Source organism: Enhydra lutris, unplaced genomic scaffold (genome assembly GCF_002288905.1).
Source record: "Enhydra lutris kenyoni isolate GAN:26980312 unplaced genomic scaffold, ASM228890v2 scaffoldscaffold9, whole genome shotgun sequence".
Classification (NCBI taxonomy): Eukaryota; Metazoa; Chordata; class Mammalia; order Carnivora; family Mustelidae; genus Enhydra; species Enhydra lutris.
In genome coordinates, this window is record NW_019154093.1 from 37223908 (window position 1) to 37249927 (window position 26020).

A 26020-nucleotide genomic window follows, 5' to 3' on the forward strand; every position below is an offset into this window, starting at 1 on the left:
TTATATTTACATTAAATCTTTTCACTCTGATCCTTTCACTCTTTTGTGTATTTTCATCCTTTCTTTTTGTCTCTATGTATCAATTGGAAACTTTCATTACTCTGCTAATTTACTATTGCTTTCTTCTGTTGGTCTAATTTGTTGTTAAAACAAATCTGTCAGGACGCCTGGGTGGCTCAGTTGGTTAAGCGGCTGCCTTCGGCTCAGGTCATGATCCCAACGTCCTGGGATGGAGTCCCACATCGGGCTCCTTGCTCGGCAGGGAACCTGCTTCTCCCTCTGTCTCTGCCTGCCTCTCTGCCTACTTGTGATCTCTCTCTCTCTCTCTCTCTCTCTCTCTGACAAATAAATAAATAAAATCTTTAAAAAAAAAAAAACAAATCTGTCAAGTTCTTTATTTCAATTATTATATTTCTCACATAAAACATTTCCATAAGAATCTCTTTTACACAAACCAGCTCTCTCCCAACATTTTCTTTTATTTCCACGAATATATCAATAATAATTATTTTATGTCTGTGTCCCATTACCTCAATATCTGGATCATGTGTGGGTCTATTTCTGTTTCAAACTTTCTTGGACATTTAGTACTTCTTTCTGAAATGTCTATTAATTCTTAATTAAATATCAGAAATTTTATAAAATAATTATAGTGCCCACTTTGTTTTGCTTCTTGTTATTTTATTTTTTTATTTTTGCATTGCCTTCAAAATAAAGTAAAAATTCTATATCTAAAGGAAAGGAAAGTTTACTTGTATACATTTGGTTTTGGTATGTGTACTTCATTATAGGGTATAATTCTAGAATTAAAGTGTATAATTAGAGTTACTATTTGACCACAATATATTCATTATTGGCTTTATTATTTTATTTTGACATCTTCTAATACCTTTCTATCTAAGATTGCATGAAATGCATTTTTTGAAAGGCTCGACCAAAGGAATCTCAAATAAATATCATCTTTATTAAGGAAATAGGTTACATTTGGAAGCGATATGTTTTTGTCCTGAGGCATTCATGATATAAATATAAAACAGATAATTATGTTTTAAGTCTAACAATTGCTATTAAAATTAATATAAATCTACCAAGGATTTAAAATTTTTATAGTCTTTATTAAGTCAGTAACACATAGGTCACTGATAGATATTTAAAGCTGGGGTATTTGTCATCATCACTTACTGTTTTAAAGTCAGAGCATTATATTTTGAAAAAACACTTGTGGAGAAAAAAAATCTTTAAACAAGTGGAGAGAAAGAGAAATACAGATGGGGAAAGAGGGAGAAGAAAGGGTATATAACAAAAGATAAATATTTCAATGAACACCATTGGGAAAGAGTTATATTTGTACCAGTCATATCTAAATATAATAGAACAATTCAGTATGCTGAAAACAGGGTATTAAAGTAGAAGTGTTTGGGCCTGAATGTTAACAGAGGCAGTCTTCAGATTTGAGTCAGGAAGAAGGTATTTTCTTCCTATGTTCTAGTTCTATATCTATTCTTTCTGTGGGTGTAGATAAGCAGCACTTTTCATAAGCAGCACTGTCAGCCCGAGTTGATTCACCTTGGAACTACTGCAATATAATCTTAACACCTACTCTCTCCTTTGGAGTATCTCAAATGTTTCAATGGTTAGGCAGTGGACATTGACCTATATGGCTTTAGGGACAGTGGACTAGGATATTGCAGGATCTTAATGTTTTTAGTAGCAATACTGTTAATTACACAATGACATAACTTACATGAATAAAATTAATGTTCTGTGTCATCCTAGGTCCTACAAAATAGCTAAGCAGTTTTTTTTCCGAAACCCAAAGTTATGTTTCTGATGGTCTAAATTAACATGATTATGTGTCAAGGTGTTGATTGTTAACTTTAGGATTTCTAAAAAATATTGAACTTTGGTAAGAAAAAAAGAGAGTGAATGATTACAAGATAGACACCCAATAAATCTTAAGTAAATCTTTGATGTTGCTTTTAGAAATTACATATAAAGCATTGAGCATTATAGACTGAAGTTCCTACATTTCAAGAGGCATTTCAGGTATAAAAATAATCACACTATCATGAGAAAATTAACCTATTTTTTTTAAAAAATTAATTTTTAGAATAATAATTATTTTATAAGACTAGGAAAAGATAAGAAAATGATAAATTAAAAATACTTCATAAATACTTCATATTGACTACTTATATTCATGTCTTCAAAAGTTCTTTTCTATTTATCAGTAAGGATAATTACTTTTGTATTTGGTCAATAGTCAAGTTTTTGTTGGATTTAAGAGGTATGTGTTTTTGTATTACAAAAGGATTACAATGTTTTTGGAAAAAAAATAATCTTATGGCACTCTCAATGGGCATTTCTACTTGGAATTTCTTTTAAAATTTGCCTTGTTGGGGCGCCTGGGTGGCTCAGTGGGTTAAGCCACTGCCTTCGGCTCAGGTCATGATCTCGGGTTCCTGGGATCAAGTCCCGCATCGGGCTCTCTGCTCGGCGGGGAGCCTGCTTCCCTTTCTCTCTCTCTGTCTGCCTCTCTGCCTATTTGTGAGCTCTGTCTGTCAAATAAATAAATAAAATCTTTAAAAAAATAAATAAATAAAATAAAATAAAATAAAATTTGCCTTGTTATTTTCATTCCATCCAGAGCTGTTCTGTGCAAGGAACTCTGTTAGGCACAAGGGATACAAAGATGAGTAATATAGATTTCCTGCCATTAAGAAATGAAACATAAATTTGCAAGAGGATGCACTGTATTAGTTTAAATATGAATTTCATCCTGGTATTCTAACTTATCTCCAGGTTCCCAAGGAAGAAGTTTTCTATATATTTTAACAGATTTTACATCAGATCATAACAGTGAATCAAAGTAATCTATATACAATTTTTTTCTTCTTCTTCAGAATTATAGGATTTTTGCCCAGTTTAAATATAAAAAATAAATTCTTCTTCTTTTTTTAAAAGATTTTATTTATTTGACAGACAGAGATCACAAGTAGGCAGAGAAAGGGGAATGGGAAGCAGGCTCCCTGCAAAGCAGAGAGCCCAATGCGGGGGCTTGATCCCAGGACTCTGGGATCATGACCTGAGCCAAAAGCAGAGGCTTTAACCCACTGAGCCACCCAGGCGCCCCCCAAAATAAATTCTTCTTAATAAAAATTTAAAAACTATGTCTCACAGACAAAGTAACAAAACATTTCCAAAAATTTTTCTTCAAAGCATTATGTGTGTGAGATTTTTAAATTTTTTGTAAAAAAGTTTAAATCAAAATGAGTTTGTGAATATTTTTTTCTTATTCCTTAATTCCCTCTGTGGATAATCCCAATATGCATGAAATATCAAAACTTTTGAGGAGCCTTTGATTTAAAAACTCTATTTAAGTTTGTTTAGTCTAACATTTCCCACTTATTTAACCATAGATCCTCCCTTGTGAAATACATACACACACACACACACACACACACACACACACACACACACAAATAATATACTATGGAAAACAGTGGACTAAGTTAGAGTTCACACAGCAAAGAAAATAACACCCAAGTTTTTATTCTGAAATCTGAATGCTCTTGACTAACTGTACTTGCCTGGCCAAGTAATGAAAAGAATGTAAAGTTATTCTCCCATGAAGATTAGGTCCATGGCCCAGTAAGGCAACAGACCAAAAGGTGGCATATTGACCTTTTTTGTGTAAGTCAAAGAAAGAAGCTGTCATAAAAAGGGCAACAAATTTTTCTAGAAAAACCCTATGTAGTAGTTAACAACAAAGGCTGTGAACCTAGACTACCTGTGTTTCAATCAACTCCAGTTACTACAAGTGTGACCTTGAAAATTTTGCTTAATCTCTATGTGCCTAAATTTTGCTATATGTAGGTGGAAATAGTAATAGAAGCACCCATAATCACATATCATAATCACTAAATTAGTATTGTTAAAGTACTTGGAACAATGTGTAGCACCTAAGAAAAAAGTACTTAAGTGTATGAATAAATAATTCTCACAATTCTTTGTCTTTGTTGTGTCTCATAGTTGATGAATTACCTTCTTCCAATTAAGAAATCCATTTTTAAATTTTTTTACAAATTCAAGCTCACTGGGCTGACACCTATTAAATATCATGTTTGGGAAATTAACAAAATGTGTTTGTGGAGTGAATAAATAAAAGGAGAAGAGAAAATGTTTCTTAACACAATCTTCAACTTGTGTTCATGTCCGATATCTTGGGGCATGTTCGCTGGAGAAAACCAACTACCCTTATGTAATGAGAATAACAGATTATTTTCTATATTGGTCCCTTTTGCCTCCAAATGTTTGCTTGTGGACTTGGTTACACAATATTAATAATAACAGCATATTTACTGAGTGCTTACCATATGCCCTGTGCTCTTCTTATTGATTTTAGTGTAATTTTTTCACTGAATTCTTATAAGAATCCTCAAGTTGGGTATTGTTATACCTTTTTTATAGAAGGAAAAATAATGAAAAATGTCTTCTTACTACTAAGCAAATTTAGAGTTTTAAAATATTTTAAAAATATTGGAAATATTTCAGTTCTTTCAACATAGAAAATAGTCCTTTTACAAGAGTCTTTCTAAGATGGGACAGCTGGAAAGAATAATTCATAGATTACAGATAAAGAATAGTCACAACTTGTCAGTTTATACATCAAAAGTGGTATCTCTTTTGATACTCACCAACCCCATGAAGTTGCTTTTATTATTCTGTGTTACAGAAGCAAATTGAAGGTCAGTGAGGTTAATTTACTTATTCATGTCCACAATGAAAATGGTCCACTTATCTCTTTAAAAATGGGCCAAAATATAATCTGAACATGAAATACCCATACCTTTTCCACTGAGGCTAGAGAAAGAAATGTTAGCAGTAATGGTAGACACATATGAAGTTATCAAATGCAGGAAGGTCTCTAGTGCTGATCTAGAAAAACAAAACATAATTCAGAACAAACTTTAATGGGAATTTTTTCTTAATGTCCATTTAACTGTGCAAAGGCTAATTACGTATTCATTTATCTCAAGAACAAAACATGGGGAAGTTGCTTTAGTATGTACTAAATAGGACAAACAATTATGAAATGAACATTTACATAATTTGGTATTTCCCATGCAGGTATGTGAACATCTCTAAATTAAGCATAGGCCTTTGAGCCACTGCTGCAATTATAGGAACTGTCAGAGGAAAATTTATAGTGATTTCTTATTGTATCTACTTACATCTGGTCTTCCTATCAAAATGACATGGAGCAACCTCCAAACAGCATAAATATATACCTCCTACCTATGTGCATATTTTGAAATCACTCCAAAACCTTCAAGTTTTAACAGAAAATACATTATTTTTCAGTTTCTGTGTAAGAAGCTTGCAAAGAGTCTGTCTCCACAGAGCAAAATAAATAAATGTCATGAATTTGTAATTATCATCTTGAAATCTTCCACATCTTAGTTTATCTATTTGAGAAAAAAATCTTTATAATGCATTAGGTACTGTTTATTTCATTGTAAAGGTTGACAACCCATCAACTAATTGTCAAGAAAAATCCAAGTTTATATTCAAAGTATCCAACATTAATTATCATGAATACAAAGAAAACCTTCTAGTTCACTTCTCAGTTGTTCTAGGATTTAGATCTACTGCCTAAAATTTAATAAATTCTTGCATGTCAGTTAAATTTCCTTTGAATACAAACTATGCAAACTAAAAATAAAGCAATTCAGCTCTCTCTTATTTATATAAATGCAAGGAAACAGCAACACAGTGTAAATAATACCTGAATTAAAAACAGCACATTCAGAGCACTTCAAGTAGTTTGTTGTGGCCACTCTGTGGAACATATGATCCTGGGCTCTAACAGTAGGCTAACTTGTATCTGAATTGTACTCAGCTATGTCACGAACTCATTATGGGACAATGGGCTAATAATTTCACTTTTCTTAATCTCAATTTATGTAAATTTATGTAAAATCATAGTGATTATAAATAGTAATTATGAAATATACATTAAAATTATATATTACTATCTATAAATATTACTTAGTTTCCAATATAAAGGAATGTTAAAAACTAATATGAAATAATGAATTCTATCTCCACATTCTGCGTTGTAAGTGGTAGATACTATTATTACTTTGGTTAGATTAAAAATCAGATTTAAACTGGAGGAGTCAGAGCCACGGGTTCCAAAATGTGTTATGCCATGTAAGGACTTTAGATTTCATACTGTGATAGACAAAAGAAAGCTATGGAAGAATTTTACCCGGAAGAGCACTGTGATACACTTTGCATTTTAAAAAATCATTTTGCTTACAGTACAGAGGGTGAATTGGAAGGAAAGCAGTTACAAGACCTTTTCAATAGTCCCTGAGAAAATAATAAAGGCTTGAAACAAGTCAACCACAAAAACAATGGAGAGAATAGAATCTGTATGAGATTATAAGGATCTGGAAATAATGGAGCACTGTTACTAACATAACTTTGCGACATGGAAAAGGGAGGAGCCAAGAATGACACCTAGCCTCCCAAAAGATGGTCAGGATGGCAAATGCAAAAGAAAGTCCAGGTTGGAAGGTGCAAGGGGGAAAGAGTAGAACTAGATGCATAAGGTAAAGCTGGTTTTGAAGAAGTAGAGTTCAAGCTGCCTGTAGGACATAAAAGCACAGAAATCTATCACATAATTTGTTACACTAGTTTCACCTTGGAGTTCAGGACATATACTAGGTAAATGAAGTTATAAGACCATAAATAACTGCTTATTGAGATTAGATAGAATGATGAGAAGAGAGCTAAGAGTTGAACTTTAGGAAACCTCAAAATATAAAAGGCAGAAGAAAGGGGACTTAAAATGGAGACTGAGAAGGCACATCCATATAGTACCAAGAGATCAGGAGATAGTGACACCAACAGAACAAAGATGGAAGTCTATCAAGAAGAAGGAAGTGGTCAACCCTGCTAAATGTTGTGGGCAAGTAAAGTAAGATAAGAACAGAAGAAATACCATGTGACTGGACAATTATTGGGTTGCTCGTGATATTTGCAGAGGAGTTTTATTGCAATAATGGGCATTGTAACCAGACTGTAGAAGGTTGAAGTATGAATGAAACACTCTGGTAGATGTTTTTTTCCAAAATTGGACTCAGACATAGTTTTGATTCCAAGTCTTCTTCCAGAATCTTGATATAACCCATCAAAAGTGGAGCCTATTTCTTATTCCCTTGAATCAGAGTAGGACTTTGTGACTGTTTCAATAAACAGGATGAACTAGAGGTGATGGGCATGATTTCCAAGTTTAGATCATAAAGGAAATAAAGACCCCCATACCCCACCCCCAGTCTTTCTCTCCCTCTCTCTATCTCTCTCATCCTTAGTTCTTAAAACCCACCAACCATGTTGTGAGGAAGCATACATCACATGAAGATTCTCCTGATAGGTATTCTGGCCAACAGACCCACCTAACAGCACTGTGCTAACCCCAGCACCAACTGCTTGAGTAAGCAAACTTTTCAATGATTTTAGCCCCTGGGCTTTGTGCTGTTCCAGCTGATACATTTGAAGCAGAATGGGCTATCCCCATTGAGCCCTTCTCAAATTGTAGATTAAATGTTCTAGAGGTTTTAGGCTACTAAGTTTTGGATAATATTTTACACAGCCATAGTAAATTGTGTAGACATAAAGGGAAAGAAACCATAAATTTAAATTATTCTTTGGAAGTAGTTAATATCAAAGAATTACATGAGAAAAAGAAATTAAAACCAGATGAGGATAGAGGGTCAAGAATGTTTCAGTTTTTCCTTTGCTTATTAAAATAAGATCACCAGGAGCCATATAGGATGTAATATGATGCATGTTAAGAACAGGAAAAAAATGATTGGTGCAAATTCCATATCCTGGTGAATATAAAGAGTATCAGATAGAGAACATAAATGGTGTGATTAGTTTGAATAGGAAAACTGGTATTTGTACATATGTAGGTGCTCTTACATGTGGGAAAAGAAGCTAAAGAAGATTATTGTCAATATTTTAAGTCATCTCTATAAAATCAGAAGCAACATCATCTGCACTGAAGAAGATGTGGTAAGATAGGTGACGGGGGAATGAGTAGAGTGTTTAAAAGCATCAGAGAGCTGTTAGCCACTAAACTGTTCATTGAGTAATATACACACATCTTTCTATTCCATAGATTTAATTATCAAACACATCAAAGTTTCCTTATACTCAGTCCTTAACGGTAAGGTAATCAATATATAATCACCATTGATTAGCTTTTTCTATTCTTCTATTTTTTAAATATATGTAAGCAAAATCATAGAGTAAATATACTATTTTCTGTTGGGCTTATTTTGTTCAACATTATGCACATTAAATGCATACATGTCTTGCATATATGAACAGTTTGTTCTTTAACATTACTGAATAATATTATATTACATGAACATAAAATTTATTTCATTTAATATAGGTGGATATTTTAGCTGTTTCAAGCTTGGGCTATTAAAAATAAAGCTTCTATGAATATTCTTGTACATGACTCTGCAGCAAATATGAACGAGTTTCTGTTAATATATCTAGGAAAGGAATTGCCAGGTTACTAGGCATGCATGCTTTCACCTGCTGATCTTTTTTTTTTAATTTTTTAATTTTTATTTTTTATAAACATATAATACATTTTTATCCCCAGGGGTACAGGTCTGTGAATCGCCAGGTTTACACACTTCACAGCACTCATCTTAGCACATACCCTCCCCATGTCCAGAACCCCACCCCCCCCACCCCCCCCCCCCCAGCAGCCCTCAGTTTGTTTTGTGAGATTAAGAGTCACTTATGGTTCGTCTCCCTCCCAATCCCATCTTGTTTCATTCATTCTTCTCCTACCCCCTTAACCCCCCTGTTGCATCTCCACTTCCTCATATCAGGGATATCATATGATAGTTGTCTTTCTCCGATTGACTTATTTTGCTAAGCATGATACCTTCTAGTTCCATCCAAGTCGTCGCAAATGGCAAGATTTCATTTCTTTTGATGGCTGCGTAGTATTCCATTGTGTATATATACCACATCTTCTTTATCCATTCATCTGTGGATGGACATCTAGGTTCTTTCCATAGTTTGGCTATTGTAGACATTGCTGCTATAAACATTCGGGTGCATGTGCCCCTTTGGATCACTACATTTGGATCTTTAGGGTAAATACCCAGTAGTGCAATGCTGGGTCATAGGGTAGTTCTATTTTCAACATTTTGAGGAACCTCCAAGCTGTTTTCCAGAGTGGTTGCACCAGCTTGCATTCCCACCAACAGAGTAGGAGGGTTCCCCTTTCCCCACATCCTTGCCAGCATCTGTCATTTCCTTACTTGTGAATTTTAGCCATTCTGACTAGTGTGAGGTGATATCTCATTGTGGTTTTGATTTGTATTTCCCTGATGCCAAGTGATATGGAGCACTTTTTCATGTGTCTGTTGGCCATCTGCATGTCTTCTTTGCAGAAATGTCTGTTCATGTCTTCTGCCCATTTCTTGATTAGATTATTTGTTCTTTGGGTGTTGAGTTTGCTAAGTTCTTTATAGATTTTGGACACTAGCCCTTTATCTGATATGTCGTTTGCAAATATCTTCTCCCATTCTGTCAGTTGTCTTTTGGTTTTGTTAACTGTTTCCTTTGCTGTGCAAAAGCTTTTGATCTTGATGAAATCCCAATAGTTCATTTTTGCCCTTGCTTCCCTTGCCTTTGGCGATGTTCCTAGGAAGATGTTGCTGCGGCTGAGGTCAAAGAGGTTGCTGCCTGTGTTCTCCTCAAGGATTTTGATGGATTCCTTTCTCACATTGAGGTCCTTCATCCATTTTGAGTCTATTTTCGTGTGTGGTGTAAGGAAATGATCCAATTTCATTTTTCTGCATGTGGCTGTCCAATTTTCCCAACACCATTTATTGAAGAGGCTGTCTTTTTCCATTGGACATTCTTTCCTGCTTTGTCGAAGATTAGTTGACCATAGAGTTGAGGGTCTATTTCTGGGCTCTCTATTCTGTTCCATTGATCTGTGTGTCTGTTTTTGTGCCAGTACCATGCTGTCTTGATGATGACAGCTTTGTAATAGAGCTTGAAGTCCGGAATTGTGATGCCACCAACTTTGGCTTTCTTTTCAATATTCCTTTGGCTATTCGAGGTCTTTTCTGGTTCCATATAAATTTTAGGGTTATTTGTTCCATTTCTTTGAAAAAAAAATGGATGGTATTTTGATAGGAATTGCATTAAGTATGTAGATTGCTTTAGGTAGCATAGACTTTTTCACAATATTTGTTCTTCCAATCCAGGAGCATGGAACATTTTGCCATTTCTTTGTGTCTTCCTCAATTTCTTTCATGAGTACTTTATAGTTTTCTGAGTATAGATTCTTAGCCTCTTTGGTTAGGTTTATTCCTAGGTATCTTATAGTTTTGGGTGCAATTGTAAATGGGATTGACTCCTTAATTTCTCTTTCTTCTGTCTTGTTGTTGGTGTAGAGAAATGCAACTGATTTCTGTGCATTGATTTTATATCCTGACACTTTACTGAATTCCTGTACAAGTTCTAGCAGTTTTGGAGCGGAGTCTTTTGGGTTTTCCACATATAGTATCATATCATCTGCGAAGAGTGATAGTTTGACTTCTTCTTTGCCAATTTGGATGCCTTTAATTTCCTTTTGTTGTCTGATTGCTGAAGCTAGGACTTCTAGTACTATGTTGAATAGCAGTGGTGATAACAGACATCCCTGCCGTGTTCCTGACCTTAGCAGAAAAGCTTTCAGTTTTTCTCCATTGAGAATGATATTTGCAGTGGGTTTTTCATAGATGGCTTTGATAATATTGAGGTAGGTGCCCTCTATCCCTACACTTTGAAGAGTTTTAATTGGGAAGGGATGCTGTATTTTGTCAAATGTTTTTTCAGCATCTATGGAGAGTATCATATGGTTCTTGTTCTTTCTTTTATTAATGTATTGTATCACATTGATTGATTTGCAGATGTTGAACCAACCTTGTGGCCCTGGAATAAATCCCACTTGGTCGTGGTGAATAATCCTTTTAATGTACTGTTGAATCCTATTGGCTAGTATTTTGGTGAGAAATTTTGCATCTGTGCTCATCAAGGATATTGGTCTGTAGACCTCTTTTTTGTTGGGATCCTTGTCTGGTTTTGGGATCAAGGTGATGCTGGCCTCATAAAATGAGTTTGGAAGTTTTCCTTCCATTTCTATTTTTTTGGAACAGTTTCAGGAGAATAGGAATTAGTTCTTCTTCAAATGTTTGGTAGAATTCCCCCGGGAAGCCATCTGGCCCCGGGCTTTTGTTTGTTTGGAGATTTTTGATGACTGTTTCAATCTCCTTACTGGTTATGGGTCTGTTCAGGCTTTCTATTTCTTCCTGGTTCAGTTGTGGTAGTTTATATGTCTCTAGGAATGCATCCATTTCTTCCAGATTGCCAAATTTGTTGGCGTAGAGTTGCTCATAGTATGTTCTTATAATTGTCTGTATTTCTTTGGTGTTAGTTGTGATCTCTCCTCTTTCATTCATGATTTTATTTATTTCGGTCCTTTCTCTTTTCTTTTTCATAAGTCTGGCCAGGGGTTTATCGATCTTATTAATTGTTTCAAAGAACCAGCTCCTAGTTTCATTGATTTGTTCTATTGTTTTTTTGGTTTCTAGTCCATTGATTTCTGCTCTGATCTGTATGATTTCTCTTCTCCTGCTGGGTTTAGGGTTTCTTTCTTGTTCTTTCTCCAACTCTTTTAGGTGTAGGGTTAGGTTGTATACTTGAGACCTTTCTTGTTTCTTGAGAAAGGCTTATACCGCTATATATTTTCCTCTGAGGACTGCCTTTGCTGTGTCCCACAGATTTTGAACCATTGTGTTTTCATTATCATTTGTTTCCATGAATTTTTTCAATTCTTCTTTAATTTCCTGGTTGACCCATTCATGCTTTAGAAGGATGCTGTTTAGTCTCCATGTATTTGGGTTCTTTCCAAATTTCCTCTTGTGATTGAGTTCTAGCTTCAGAGCATTGTGGTCTGAAAATATGCAGGGAATGATCCCAATCTTTTGATACCGGTTGAGACCTGATTTAGGACCGAGAATGTGATCTATTCTGGAGAATGTTCCATGTGCACTAGAGAAGAATGTGTATTCTGTTGCTTTGGGATGAAATGTTCTGAATAGATCTGTGATGTCCATCTGGTCCAGTGTGTCATTTAAGGCCTTTATTTCCTTGTTGATCTTTTGCTTGGATGATCTGTCCATTTCAGTGAGGGGAGTGTTGAAGTCCCCTACTATTATTGTATTATTGTCGATGTGTTTCTTTGATTTTGTTATTAATTGGTTTATATAGTTGGCTGCTCCCACGTTAGGGGCATAGATATTTAAAATTGTTAGATCTTCTTGTTGGACAGATCCTTTGAGTATGATATAGTGTCCTTCCTCATCTCTTATTATAGTCTTTGGCTTAAAATCTAATTGATCTGATATAAGGATTGCCACTCCTGCTTTCTTCGGATGTCCATTAGCATGGTACATTGTTTCCCACCCCCTCAGTTTAAATCTGGAGGTGTCTTCGGGTTTAAGATGAGTTTCTTGTAGGCAACATATAGATGGGTTTTGTTTTTTTATCCATTCTGATACCCTGTGTCTTTTGATTGGGGCATTTAGCCCATTAACATTCAGGGTAGGTATTGACAGATATGAATTTAGTGCCATTGTATTGCCTGTAAGGTGACTGTTATTGTATATTGTGTCTGTTTCTTTCTGATGTACTACTTTTAGGCCCTCTCTTTGCTTAGAGGACCCCTTTCAATATTTCCTGTAGAGCTGGTTTGGTGTTTGCAAATTCTTTCAGTTTTTCTTTGTCCTGGAAGCTTTTAATCTCTCCTTCTATTTTCAATGATAGCCTAGCTGGATATCGTATTCTTGGCTGCATGTTTTTCTCGTTTAGTGCTCTGAATATATCATGCCAGCTCTTTCTGGCCTGCCAGGTGTCTGTGGATAAGTCTGCTGCCAATCTAATATTTTTACCATTGTACGTTACAGACTTCTTTTCCCGGGCTGCTTTCAGGATCTTCTTCTTTGTCACTAAGACTTGTTAATTTTACTATTAGGTGACGGGGTGTGGACCTATTCTTATTGATTTTGAGGGGGGTTCTCTGAACCTCCTGGATTTTGTGCCATATTGGGGAAATTCTCTCCAATAATTCTCTCCAATATACCTTTTGCTCCCCTCTCTCTTTCTTCTTCTTCTGGAATCCCAATTCTTCTAATGTTGTTTCGTCTTATGGTGTCACTTATCTCTCGAATTCTCCCCTCGTGGTCCAGTAGCTGTTTGTCCCTCTTTTGCTCAGCTTCTTTATTCTCTGTCATTTGGTCTTCTATATCGCTAATTCTTTCTTCTGCCTCATTTATCCTAGCAGTGAGAGCCTCCATTTTTGATTGCACCTCATTAATAGCTTTTTTGATTTCAACTTGGTTAGATTTTAGTTCTTTTATTTCTCCAGAAAGGGCTTTTATATCTCCCGAGAGGGTTTCTCTAATATCTTCCATGCCTTTTTCGAGCCTGGCTAGAACCTTGAGAATCGTCATTCTGAACTCTAGATCTGACATATTACCTATATCTGTATTGATTAGGTCCCTAGCCTTTGGTACTGCCTCTTGTTCTTTTTTTTTTGTGTTGAATTTTTCCACCTTGTCATTTTGTCCAGATAAGAGTATATGAAGGAGTAAGTAAAATACTAAAGGGGTGGCAAAGACCCTAGGAAAATATGCTTTAACCAAATCAGAAGAGACCCCAAATCGTGGGGCGGAGAAAGGGGATAAAAAGAGGTTCAGAAAAAAAAAAGGAACAATTAAAAAAAGAAAACAAATAAAGAAAAAATATAAAAAAGAAATATATATATATTAGATAAACTAGTTAAAAAACGTTAAAAAAGAAAAGGGTAAACGTTTAAAAAAAATTTAGCAGAAGAAAAAAAATTGAAAAAAAAAACACAAATTAAATTAACCGCAAGACTAATGAATCATGGGGACAAAGCCATGAGTTCAGTGCTTTGCTTTCTCCTCCTCTAGAATTCCACTGCTCTCCTTGGTATTGAACCTGCACTCTTTGGTAGGTGAACTTGGTCCTGGCTGGATTTCTTCTTGATCTTCTGGGGGAGGGGCCTGTTGTAGTGATTCTCAAGTGTCTTTGCCCCAGGTGGAATTGCACCACCCTTACCAGAGGCCGGGCTGAGTAATCCGCTCGGGTTCAGCTTTCGGGAGCTTTTGTTCCCTGAACGCTTTCCGTAGAGTTCCGGAGGACGAGAATGAAAATGGCGGCCTCCCAATCTCCGGCCCAGAGGAGCCGAGAGCTTGGGGCCCCACTCCTCAGTGCGCCCTCAGAGAACAGCGCCCAATAACTCCCATCTCCCTGGCCTCCTGCCGCTCTCTGAGCCCACCCAGGCTGTGACCGGTTCAAGGTAACCCCAAGCTGAGAGCTCACTCCTCAGCTCTGTCTCTGCAGCCGGCTTCCCCGCTCCAATACCTGCAATCTCTGCAACACTCAGACACCCCCATCCCTCCGTGACCCCACGGGACCAGGGGCCACGCTGACCCCATGTGGGCTTCACCCCGGTCCATCCTCCAGAGCGATGTTCCTCAGCGGAACAGACCTTCAAAAGTCCCTATTTTGTGCTCCGTTGCTCCGCCTTCCGTTGGGAACTGGCCCCTCCCCCCGAGGTCCATCCTCCCGTCGCCTTGGACTCACCTCTCCGCCAGTCCCACCCCTCAGAAAGTGGTCGACCCTCTGCCTCCAGAATTGCCGCTCTTCCTCTCCTCGATCTCCCATTGGATTTGTAGGTGTTTGCAATGTTTAGATAAGCTATCTAGCTGATCTCCTGATACCTGATGTAGCCTCAGCATGCTACTTCTCTGCCATCTTGACTCAATTCTCACCTCCTGATCTTATCAAACAGTTTTCCCAAGTGGTTTTACATATTTACATTTCCACAAGCAATGTATGTGAGTGAATATAAATTCGTGTTTCTTCACATTCTTGCCAACACTTGGTGTTACTGATCACTTTCATTTTAATTGTGCTGGTGTATGTGTAATACTTTTCATTTTTCTATCTGGCTTCTTGCCCCTTTTAATTAATCACTTTTAAAAATATTTTTATTTTTTATTTTATTCTTGTTTTAATTCTGGGTCCAAATCTTTTCCAGATATATGCACCACTAGTTTTTTTCCCACTCTACAGTTTGCTCTCTCTCTCTCAATGATGTCCTTTGGAGAAAAAAAGGCCTTAATTTTAATCTCATCTAATTTATCTGGCGTTTCCTTTGATGATAAGGATCTGAATTCTATTTAAGAAATTTTTGCTTATCTTAAAGACATAAAGATATTCCTAAAATATCTCATGACTAGAACTTGAAGTTTTAAAGTTTGCTTTATATAAACAGTAATTCTTTTTTTTATTATTTTATTTATTTATTTGACAGAGAGAGAATATAGTAGGCAGAGTGGAAGGTGGAGGGAGAGGGAGAAGCAGGCTTTCCATTGAGCAGGGAGCCCCACATGAGGCTCCATCCTAGGATTTCAGAATTGTGACCTGAGATGAAGGCAGCTGCTTTAACCAACTGAGCCACCCAGGTGCCCCTCAACAGTACATTCTGAATGAATTTTTGTGTATGATTTGAGGATGAGTTCAAGTTGCATTGTTTTCTATACAAATGGCCTAGCACTATTTATTTAAAAAAAAAAAAATTCTTTCTCCATGCTGCTAGTGTCATCTGTATAAGCATGTATATATCAATCAGCTTTTGGACTCTATTCCACGGGGTCTGTTTGTCCAAGATACAAGAGTACCTTTTTGGTACTCTGTTTATGACTGTGCCTTTATATTAAACCTCGACTCGTGGTAGACCTGAAGCTTTTTCCTAAGATTGTTTTGGCTAGGAGTACCTGAGTTTGGTCAGTTAAGCAACTGACTCTTGATATTGGCTCAGGTCATGATCTCAGGATCATGAGATTGAGCCCTGCCTCAGGCTCAGCACTGAGCATGGAACCTGCTTAAGATTCTTTCCCTCTGTTGCTCTTTCTCTCTCTCTGAAAAGAAAAAAAGAAGAAGAAGAAGAAGAAGAAGAAGAAGATTGTGTTGTCTATTATTTAATCTTTGCATTTTCATTGTATTTTAGAGTAACTTGACGTTTCCACAAAAATAAAATCCTAGTGTGACTTTGATTGAGATTTCAGTAAACCTATGAATAATTTAGAGACAATTGATATTTTTATAATATTGAAACATAACCCATGAAATTGTATGTTGTTTGGAGATTCATTCATATCACTGTTGATATCATCAATTTATTTCTTTTTATGACTGAGTAACATTCAGTTGTTGAATGAACCGCAGTTTTTTATTTTATTTTATTTATTTATATAAAAGAGAGAGAGAGAAAGAGAGCGAGAGAGAACATGAGTAGGGAAGAAAGGGAGAAGCAGGCTCCCTGCTGAATAGGGAGCCCAACGGGGAGCTCAGTCCCAGGACATGGGGCTCAATCCCTGGACCCTGGGATCATGACCTGAGCCACCCAGGAGCCCTGTACCACAGTTTGTTTATCCATTTTCCTAGTGAAGGACATTTGATTTATTTCCATTTGTTGGGTATTATGAATAAAGTTTCTGTAAATATTCTAGTACAGATATTTTCATAGACATGTTTTTAAATATCTGTCTTGAGTAAATACTGAAAATAAGAATTACTGGCCATTTGTATATCTTTTGCAAAGTGTTCAATTCTTTACACAAAATTTTTTTATAAGATTTTATTTATTCATTTGACACACAGAGATCACAAGTAGACAGAGAGGCAGGCAGAGAGAGGGGGAAAGCAGGCTCCCCGTGGAGCAGAGAGCGTGATTCGGAGCTCGATCCCAGGACCCTGAGACCATGACCTGAGCTGAAGGCAGAGGCTTAACCCACTGAGCCACTCAGGTGCCCCTCTTTACCAAAATTTTTAAAGGGATTGTTGGCCCTTCTATTATTGAGTTGTAGAAGTTCTTTCTGTATCTTGAATACCACTTATTTGTTAGATATGGCTTTAGAAATATTTTATCTTAGGGGCACGTGGGTGGCTCAGTGGGTTAAGCCTCTGCTCGGCTTGGGTCATGATCCCAGGGTCCTGTAGAGCTCCACATGGGGCTCTCTGCTCGGCGGGGAGCCTGCTTCCCCCTTTCTCTCTACCTGCCTCTCTGCTTACTTGTGATCTCTCTCTCTTTCTCTCTCTCTCTCTGTCAAATAAATAAATAAAATCTTTAAAAAAAATTTTCTCTTAGTCTTTAGTTTGCCCATTTATTTTCTTAATGGTATCTTTCAATGAGCAGGAATGTTTAGTGATAATAAAGTCTAATTTATTAAATTTTCTTTTGTGGTCATTAATTTTTTGTGATTGCCTAAGGAACTTCTACCCACCTATTGTTTAAGAATATATCCTCTTATATTCTCTTTGAAATATTTTTCCCCTTTGAAATTTTAGTTTTAGTGATTAGGTCTACAATACATCCCAAACTAATTTGCGTTTATGATATAAGGTAGGACTTAAAGGTGTTTTTTTTTGTTTTTGTTTTTGTTTTTTTTTTTTGCCATATATATCTAGGTAACTGTTTGCTGAAATGTTTTCCTTTCTCCACTGGAATTGATACCTTTGTTGAAAGTGAGGATTTGTTTCTTAGCTCCTTATCCTATTTCACTGATGTATTTATCAATCCTTATACGAGCACCACACTTGAAAGTACTATAAGATCTCTACCTTTGTACTTTTTTAATATACCTTGGATATTCCTTCTTTTGTATTCCCACATAAAATTACACATTTCCAATCAATGAATGACAGACATGTTGTCTGTTAGGTTGGGTCTTCTTAAAATTTGCTCAAAAGTTGTTTGTTTTTTTTTTTTCTTTTTTAGTTCAGAGTAGAAATCTTGTACATCTTTTAATGCATTAACTACTGAGTTTCTTGTTGCTATGGTAAAGGGAATTGTTTCTTAAATATTATTTTCTGATTGTTTGCTACTGGCATATAAAAATAAAATTGATTTTTCTGTATTTATCCTGTGTCCCTACAACACTGCTAAATTCAATATTCAGTTCTGTATTTGTTTTGTAGATTTCATAGGATTTTCCACATAAGTAATCATGTTATGTGTAAGAACACTCTTTTTCTTCCTTGCTGGTCTGTGCCTGTTACTTTTCTTTTTTGTCTTATGGCTAGTTTCTCTACTACAATGTTAAATAGAAGTCATGAGAATGTAAATCTTTGTTCTCAATTTTGGAAGTGTTAAATATTGTATTATTGAAAATAATATATTTCAAATAATTTTTCAAAGATATTTTTATAGAGTGAGGGCATTCTTTTCTATTTTTAGCTTGTTGACAGTTATTTTTTTAAATTAGTGTTGAATTTTGTCACTGTTTTTTTTTTTTTAAGATTTTATTTATTTATTTTACAGAGAGAGATCACAAGTAGGCAGAGAGTCAGGCAGAGGGAGAGGGGGAAGCAGGCTCCCCGCAGAGCAGAGAGTCCAATGCAGGGCTCAATCTCAGGACCCTGAGATCATGACCTGAGCTGAAGGCAGAGGCTTAACCCACTGAGCCACCCAGGCACCCCTGTCAGTGTTTTTTCTACAGCATTGAATATACCATATGTTTTTCTTTTTTATTAAAATATTAAAATGGAAAATTAAAATGGTTGGTTTCAAATTTTAAATCAATCTTGCATTCCTGGGATAAACCTACTTAGTCATGATTTTAATATATTGTTATATTTGATTTGCTAGTACTTTGGTAGTACTTTTACCAATATTAATAAAGATTTAGGGGTGAATTTTCTTTTTTGAGTTCTCCTTATAAGATTTTAATATTATAAAATAAGTTGGTAGTTGTTCCCTACTATTTTATTTCCTGAAAAATGTTTAGACTGATATTTCTTTATTAAATACTCGAGAAAATTTTCCAGTGAGAACCTGTGATTCTGGAGTGCCTGTGGAAGATTTTGGATAAGAAATCAAATATCGGGGCACCTGCGTGGTTCAGTGGGTTGGGCCTTTGCCTTTGGCTCGATCATGGTCTCAGGGTCCTGGGATCCAGCCCTGCATTGGGCTTTCTGCTTGGCAGGGAGCCTGCTTCCCCCTCTCTCTGTGCCTGCCTCTCTGCCTGCTTGTGCTCTCTCTGCCAAATAAATAAATAAAATCTTAAAAAAAAAAAGAAATTAAACATCTTTGATACCTTTATACCTTTAGAAAATATGTAGTATAAAGTATGTAAAGATGTGTGTGTGTGTGTGAGTGTGTGTTATTTTACGTCAGTTAGGCTAGTTAAATTTTTCAGATACTCATTTTTTTCATCTAAGTTAGCAAATTTCTTCCTACAAACTTGGCGTAAAGTACACTTATTATACTTTTAGTATCTATAGAATTTATGATGATGATTTTTTTTTTTCCAATTTTTGATACTGAGAGTCTGTACTATCTCTTTTGTGCTAAGTCTAGTTTGGTTACTTTTCTTTATTGCTACCCTTTTCTTTGTTTTCTTCCCTGTTACTTTCCTTGGCTTTAATTTTTTTTTCTACCTTCTTAAGTTGGAAACTTAGGTGCTTAATTTTAAATATCTTTCTTTTCTAATATTTCTTTTTAAAGCTATACATTTCTCTTTAAGCACTGCTTTAGCTTCATCCCATATATTCTGATATACTAGATTTTCCTTATTACTTAGTTGGACATATTTTATAATTTCCCTTGGATTTATTCTTTGACCCATGGATTATTTAGTAATATGTAATTTAATTTTTGAGTATATGAGTTTTTCCTAGATATCTTACTGTTATCTAATACCTCTTAGGTTCTTTAATTCCATTGTGGTCAGACAGTATACACTCTATAATTTTAATTATGTTTTAATTTATCGAGACTTATTTTAACATATAATATATATTGATGAACACATTATATGTACTTGAAAGTATATTGTACAATTGCTGGATACAGGGTTTTATAAATATCAATTAAGTCAAGATTGCTGATGGTGCTGTTCAGAACATCTATGTCTTTACTGCGTTTTCTGTCTAAATATTATATGAATTGACAGAAGAAAAAAGTAAAAGGCATTATGCAAAATTGTCTGTTTCTCCCTTTAATTTTGTCAATTTTTATTTCAAGTATTTCGAGATTTGGTATTAGCTGCAGAGACACATATGATGGTTATCTTATCCTTATGACTTGACTCTTATCATTGTGAAGTGTTCTTCCTTATCTTGGATAACACGCTTTATTATTATTGGATTGTGAAGTCCATTTTATCTGATATTAATACAGTGATTCTAGACTTTTTATGCTTACATATCTTTTATATAACATAATTTTACATATATCTTTTTACATAATATATCTTTACATGCTATATATTTTCTATTTATTTTCAACTTTTTTCTGTCTATATATTTAAAGTACTTCTCTTGTGACAAAAATTGTTTGGTCTTGCTTTTTTAAATCCATTCTGATAATCTCTGACTTTTAATTAGAGTGTTTACTACATTAAACTTTAATGCAATTATTAATGTGATTGAATTTAGGCCTTATGTTTTATTTTTCATTTGCTGTTTGACACTGCTTCCCACTCTGCGTTTTTAGTCTCTGTTACTCCTTTCTTGCCTTTGTTTAGATTAGTTGAATTTATTTAGAATTCCACTTTAATCTCTGTTGGTATTTTAGTTATACTTTTTGTGTTGTTATTTTTGGTTGCTTCTCAAGGTATTTCAATATACATCCATAATGTTATGCAGTGTACTTAGAGTTAATATTGTACTATTTCATACAAAAAAAATGTAGAAACACTGTAACCATATTCACTTATCAACCTTCATCCTTTATGCTATAGTAATATTTCTAACATATATTATAACCTCCACTAGAAAATGTCATAATTTTGTTTTATATGGTAAGTGTTATTTTAAAGGAATTATAAGATATTTACAATCTCCCAAATAGTTAACAAATTGTGATGCTATTTATTTTCTCTTACAGAGCCAAATTCCCATCTGGTATAATTTCCCTTCAACTGGAAAGACTTCTTTTAAAAATTCTTATAATATAGATCTGTCAGTGATAAACTCTCTTAGTTATCTTTTATTTTGAAATATCTTCATTTTGCCTTTTATGTTGAAGAATATTTTCATTGCCTGTAGAATTCTTTGGTGAAATCTATTTTTCTTTTAATGCTTTGAAAATTTTACCCTTTATCTTCTTGACTCCATAGTTTTTAATGATAGGGGTCAAGAATTCTGAGACCATGATTACTATCTCCCCATGTCCCACCTCAAGATGTTTGCAAAGGAGCTGAAGTTGGTGTTCTGGGATGCCCAGTGCATGAACTATGGCTGGCACGAGACAGAGGCACTGGCATAAGCCTGAAAAACCAGCAAGGTCACCAACATGCTGGTTGTTCATGAACTTAGAGACACACCTGTGGGGTTCATTGTCAGCTATTTGCCTTTCAGCCTCACTGCTTATTCCATACTGTGAATGTGATCATGTGTCATGATGTCCCCAACCTGGACACCATGTCAGGCCAAGCCTTATCTCATCACATGTGGCTTCTCTCTCCACCTGGGCAAGAGAATACCTGACATATTCTGGTACCTGTTCCCTGTGCCCAAAGATGACAGACACCTGGTCATCACCATTTTAAACCAATATAATTACATCTCCTTTCATGCATATGATCCACCTGGGTACAGTGGAGCAAGAGACCACAGCAAACATGGAATTATCTTGTACTCCTATACTAACACCACACACAAAAGCATCTTCCTGAGCACTGAGTGAGTCCACTTACCAGTCAGTACTTGGACCTGGACCCAGGAGATAAGGAGGAATCAGGATAAACTCTGTGACTGTCTGTCTGTCTATCTCTCTCTCTCTCTCTCTCTCTCTCACACACACACACACACACACACACACACATACACACACACGTCAGTGGCATTTCTTTTTCATCAATGAGGATAGCTTTATACTCGTTATAAAATCCTTGAAGGGTAACTCCAACATCTAGGTCTTTTTGTCTTTTCTCTTGCAATTGGGTCATATTTTCTTGTTTTACCAAAATTCTACTCTGCTTCACAATCACTTTTTGTTTGATTTCTTAGCTTCTTGTCATGTGGGCTGAAATAGCAAATATTTTGGGTAATAAACATGTACCTGGTGTCAAGATGACTTATTTGCACCTTTCTTCTCACTGAGATCTTAAACTTTCAAATTCAGGCTGCTTTGGCTGCCCCAAACTCAACTTTTATCTTCCAAGACTGAAGAGATCATTTGAAATTCCACTGGCTTCTCTGCTAGTATCTACTCTGGCAAGCTTCTTGGTGTTTTGGTCTCTGGATCTGTGCAGAATATGAACAAATGTTCCTGCAGAAAATTAGGCACACTTTAATAAATTTCCCTTCTCTGTTTCATATGGCCCCTCACACACTGGTACATTAGAAGCTCTGTCATTGTTGTTTTGTTTTTTAATTATTCTAGGTGAAAGTATTGGTCTGCTACACATTAACCATCATAGCCAGGAGACTCAGAATGAATATTTCTAAGAAATCGCTTAATTACAGGCATACTTTTTTTTTTATTGAGCTTCTCTTTATTGTGTTTCACAGACATTGTATTTTTTACAAACTGAAGGTTTGTGGAAACCCAATGTCAAGCAAGTCTATCAGCACAAATTTTCAATAGCATTTTTTCATATGTGTCTCTGTGTCACATTTTAGTAATTCTTGCAATATTTCAAACTTTTTCAATTTTTTTTTTGTTATGGTAGTCTGTGATCAATGATTACAACTCACTGAAAGCTCATGATGTTTAGCATCTTTTAGCAATAAAGTATTTTTTAATTAAGGTATGCACATTGGATTTTAGACATAATGCTTTTACACACTTAATACACTACAGCACAGTGAAAATATAACTTTTACATGCACTGGGAAACCAAATAGTTCATTTCACTTACATTATTGTGATATTTGCTTTATTGTAGTGGTCTGGAACTGAACCTGCAATATCTCCAAGGTATACCTTTAATTTTATAACAGATGTTTATGGTCACATCATATTTCATTGAACTGATGTTCTATAACTTTCTCAATATCCTTCTATGATATGTATGATGATGTCCCTTAAAATTTTCTGCAGTTGACATCTAAATTTATATAGCTTTTTCTGAAGAATTATTTTTTCAGAATTAACTCAAAAATATTGTGCCATCTGCAATACCACTTACAAGTGTAATTATTGCATTTTTATTTCTAGTTCTCCAGCATTAAAGACTTTTATAATAATTAATTTTGTATGACTTAATAATTATAAATAACATCTTATTTCAATATGAATTCTCTTTTATCACTGGAAGTGCTTGGCTGGCTCAGTTCTTGAGCCTAAGTCTCTTGATCTCAGGGTCATAAGTTCAAGCCCCACATTGGGTGTGGAGCCTACTTAAAAATATAAATAAATTTGAATTCTCTTTGATCACTTATAAAGTTAAAAATTGTGTTATATTTGGGCATGAGGAGTAATTTCAAGGACTGCATGTCAATAGAGTTGTTAGGTTAATATCCTTAATTATATCAATGGATCAATCTATTTCTCCAGTTGTTTGTGGTATGTTTTCCATTGTATTCTTCTCAGAATTTTGTACAACATCTAAGACATAAGATGTACCCAGTCAACATTTATTAACCTGAATACATCTTTACTTTTCTTTTTTAATAATTTTAGACAGCCTTTGAGTAACATTTCAGAAGCCTTAGTTGTACATTGTATAAAATTGTGGCTTATCGGTTTAAACCATTTACCATATATCTAATATCTTTCTTTCCTGGATGCCTCATTCTGATCTATTTTATCATCATGAGAAATAATATTCATTAGTTATATATCTGTTATCTAGAATATATCTGTTATCTAGAATTATATTGGTAGGTTTTTCTTTTATCTGTAACAAACTGCAAAGGGGACACAACTATATTCCTGGACTTGAGCAGGCACATAATAACAGTTTTGAAAAATGAGGACATTATTCATAGCTGTTAGATAAAGCATGTCAGCCTGAGTTTTTGATTGGAAAAACAGCCAGTTCTGCTCGGCCATCATTCTCTAAACTCCTATCTTTTTGTAAGCAAAACTAATGTAGCCAACTTGTCAGCAGTAATATGGTTTTGAGTTGCCTTTTTGGAAGTAGTAATCAATTTGCCATGATCTTTTCTTATACTGTGAAATTTCTCGACAAGCTGAAATCATGGCAAAGTAGTTTATTGTTATTAATGATATTTTCAGGAAAAAACATTTTCACAAAATACTTTAAAATGTACAATATACAATACCCTTTAAAAATTCTTAATATGTTTAAAGTTACTTGGAAGCATAAAATACATGCATCTCAATTTTCTCATAAAACCATTATATTTGCTATATTAAATTTAGAAGTATGGTTTATTTAAGCAATAACTACAAATGTCCTAATTAAATTTTCTTGCAGTCTTGTTGGTTTTTTTAAGATCTGAAAACATAAGCTGCTTAACATTTAAGATTTCAAAATCTCTTGAGGTATTGAGAAGCAAGCTAAAATTTGTGAAAAAAAGAAAACATATTTTTAAATAAAAATAAACATTTTAAAAAAAAAAAATGTTTTTTTCAAAGAAAAAGAAAGGTAAAAAATAAATTTTTTTAAAAGACCAAGCCAAAAAAAAAAAAAAAAACAGTAAAAAAGTCCTTTAACTCTTAAAATAAAATTGCATTTATTTGGTTTTATTTTCAGACTAGAAAAAAATTTAAATGTTTTATTCCTCCACTATTCAATGAATATATACTCTTTGCATCATTTCTTTTATGTAGTTATCTATACTCTGGGATTTCATGGCTGGTGAAAGACATACATTTCAAGAGGTATCTAGGGAAGTCAGTGTTACTTTGCTACCTTATCATTTTGTCAAACTGAGGACAATAAAAACATCAACTAAGAAAACCTAAGATCTACAAATATAATTTCTCAATAGAAAGAATATCTTATATCAAAAAGAAAGAAAGAAAGAAAAAAATGCAGTCTCAGTAAAGGCTTTTTATTGAATATGTTTCACTTTGTAGAAAAGTAATTATAGCTTTTAGATTTTATTTTTTTCAATTTTAGCTTTATCATATAATAGTTTATTTCTAGAACTGAGCATTGGTTATAGGGTGGGTTCACTTTGCCTCAGAATACAAAAATTATCTTTAAAAGAAAAAGAACTTCATAGGCTAGAGTCAATTCCAGACTAACATATACCTAATCTAAATACCTCCAGCCACAGAAAACGTATTATTATTATTGAAGTTAAAAGGTTAAAATCAGATTAGTATTTTCCAGATGTCTTTCTGCCACATTTTATCATTTTCAGGGACTCTAAAACCCAAAGCTTGAATATATTGAAAGCAACCTTCTTTAATTTAATGGCCCCTTCATTTCTTGATTTTGTCTGGATTCAGGCAGATAGATGAGCTTAAGATGATGGCCAACATCTTTGAAGCAAGAGGCAGTAATCAGAGGCCTTACCCACAGAGTGCCAGAAGGCTTTTCTTGGCAGTATCTGAGACTGCATTCCCAGATCAAAGAGCTAACAGTGTACTCTGTTCTCTAACTGCTGAAAATACCTTTCCACCATGAGTTCTCCTGTGCAGCCTGGTTTTCTCTCCTGTTGAGGACCATAATAGCGTAGCCCTTATCTAATGAGAAGTGTCCCTGGAGGCAGACATGAATCTTGCTTGCTTTTGTGAGTTGTATTATTTGTCCTTGGTTACAGAAATAGTGATGATCTTTTCCTGTGTAATTTAACATCCTCCTTCTGCAACATTTGTAGGAATCACTCTGGGGGAGTAAGAGCTGAGTAACAGTATTAGAGCACTTAACCAAGGGATTTAGTTCTAATATTATTCCCAGCCTAT

At 34.9% G+C, this 26020-nt stretch overlaps 1 pseudogene; it reads left to right on the plus strand.

Annotated features, from left to right (window-relative positions):
• The first annotated feature begins 14619 nt into the window (after window positions 1–14619).
• LOC111142897 lies at window positions 14620–21880 on the plus strand (annotated as a pseudogene).
• Window positions 21881–26020: the final 4140 nt, after the last annotated feature.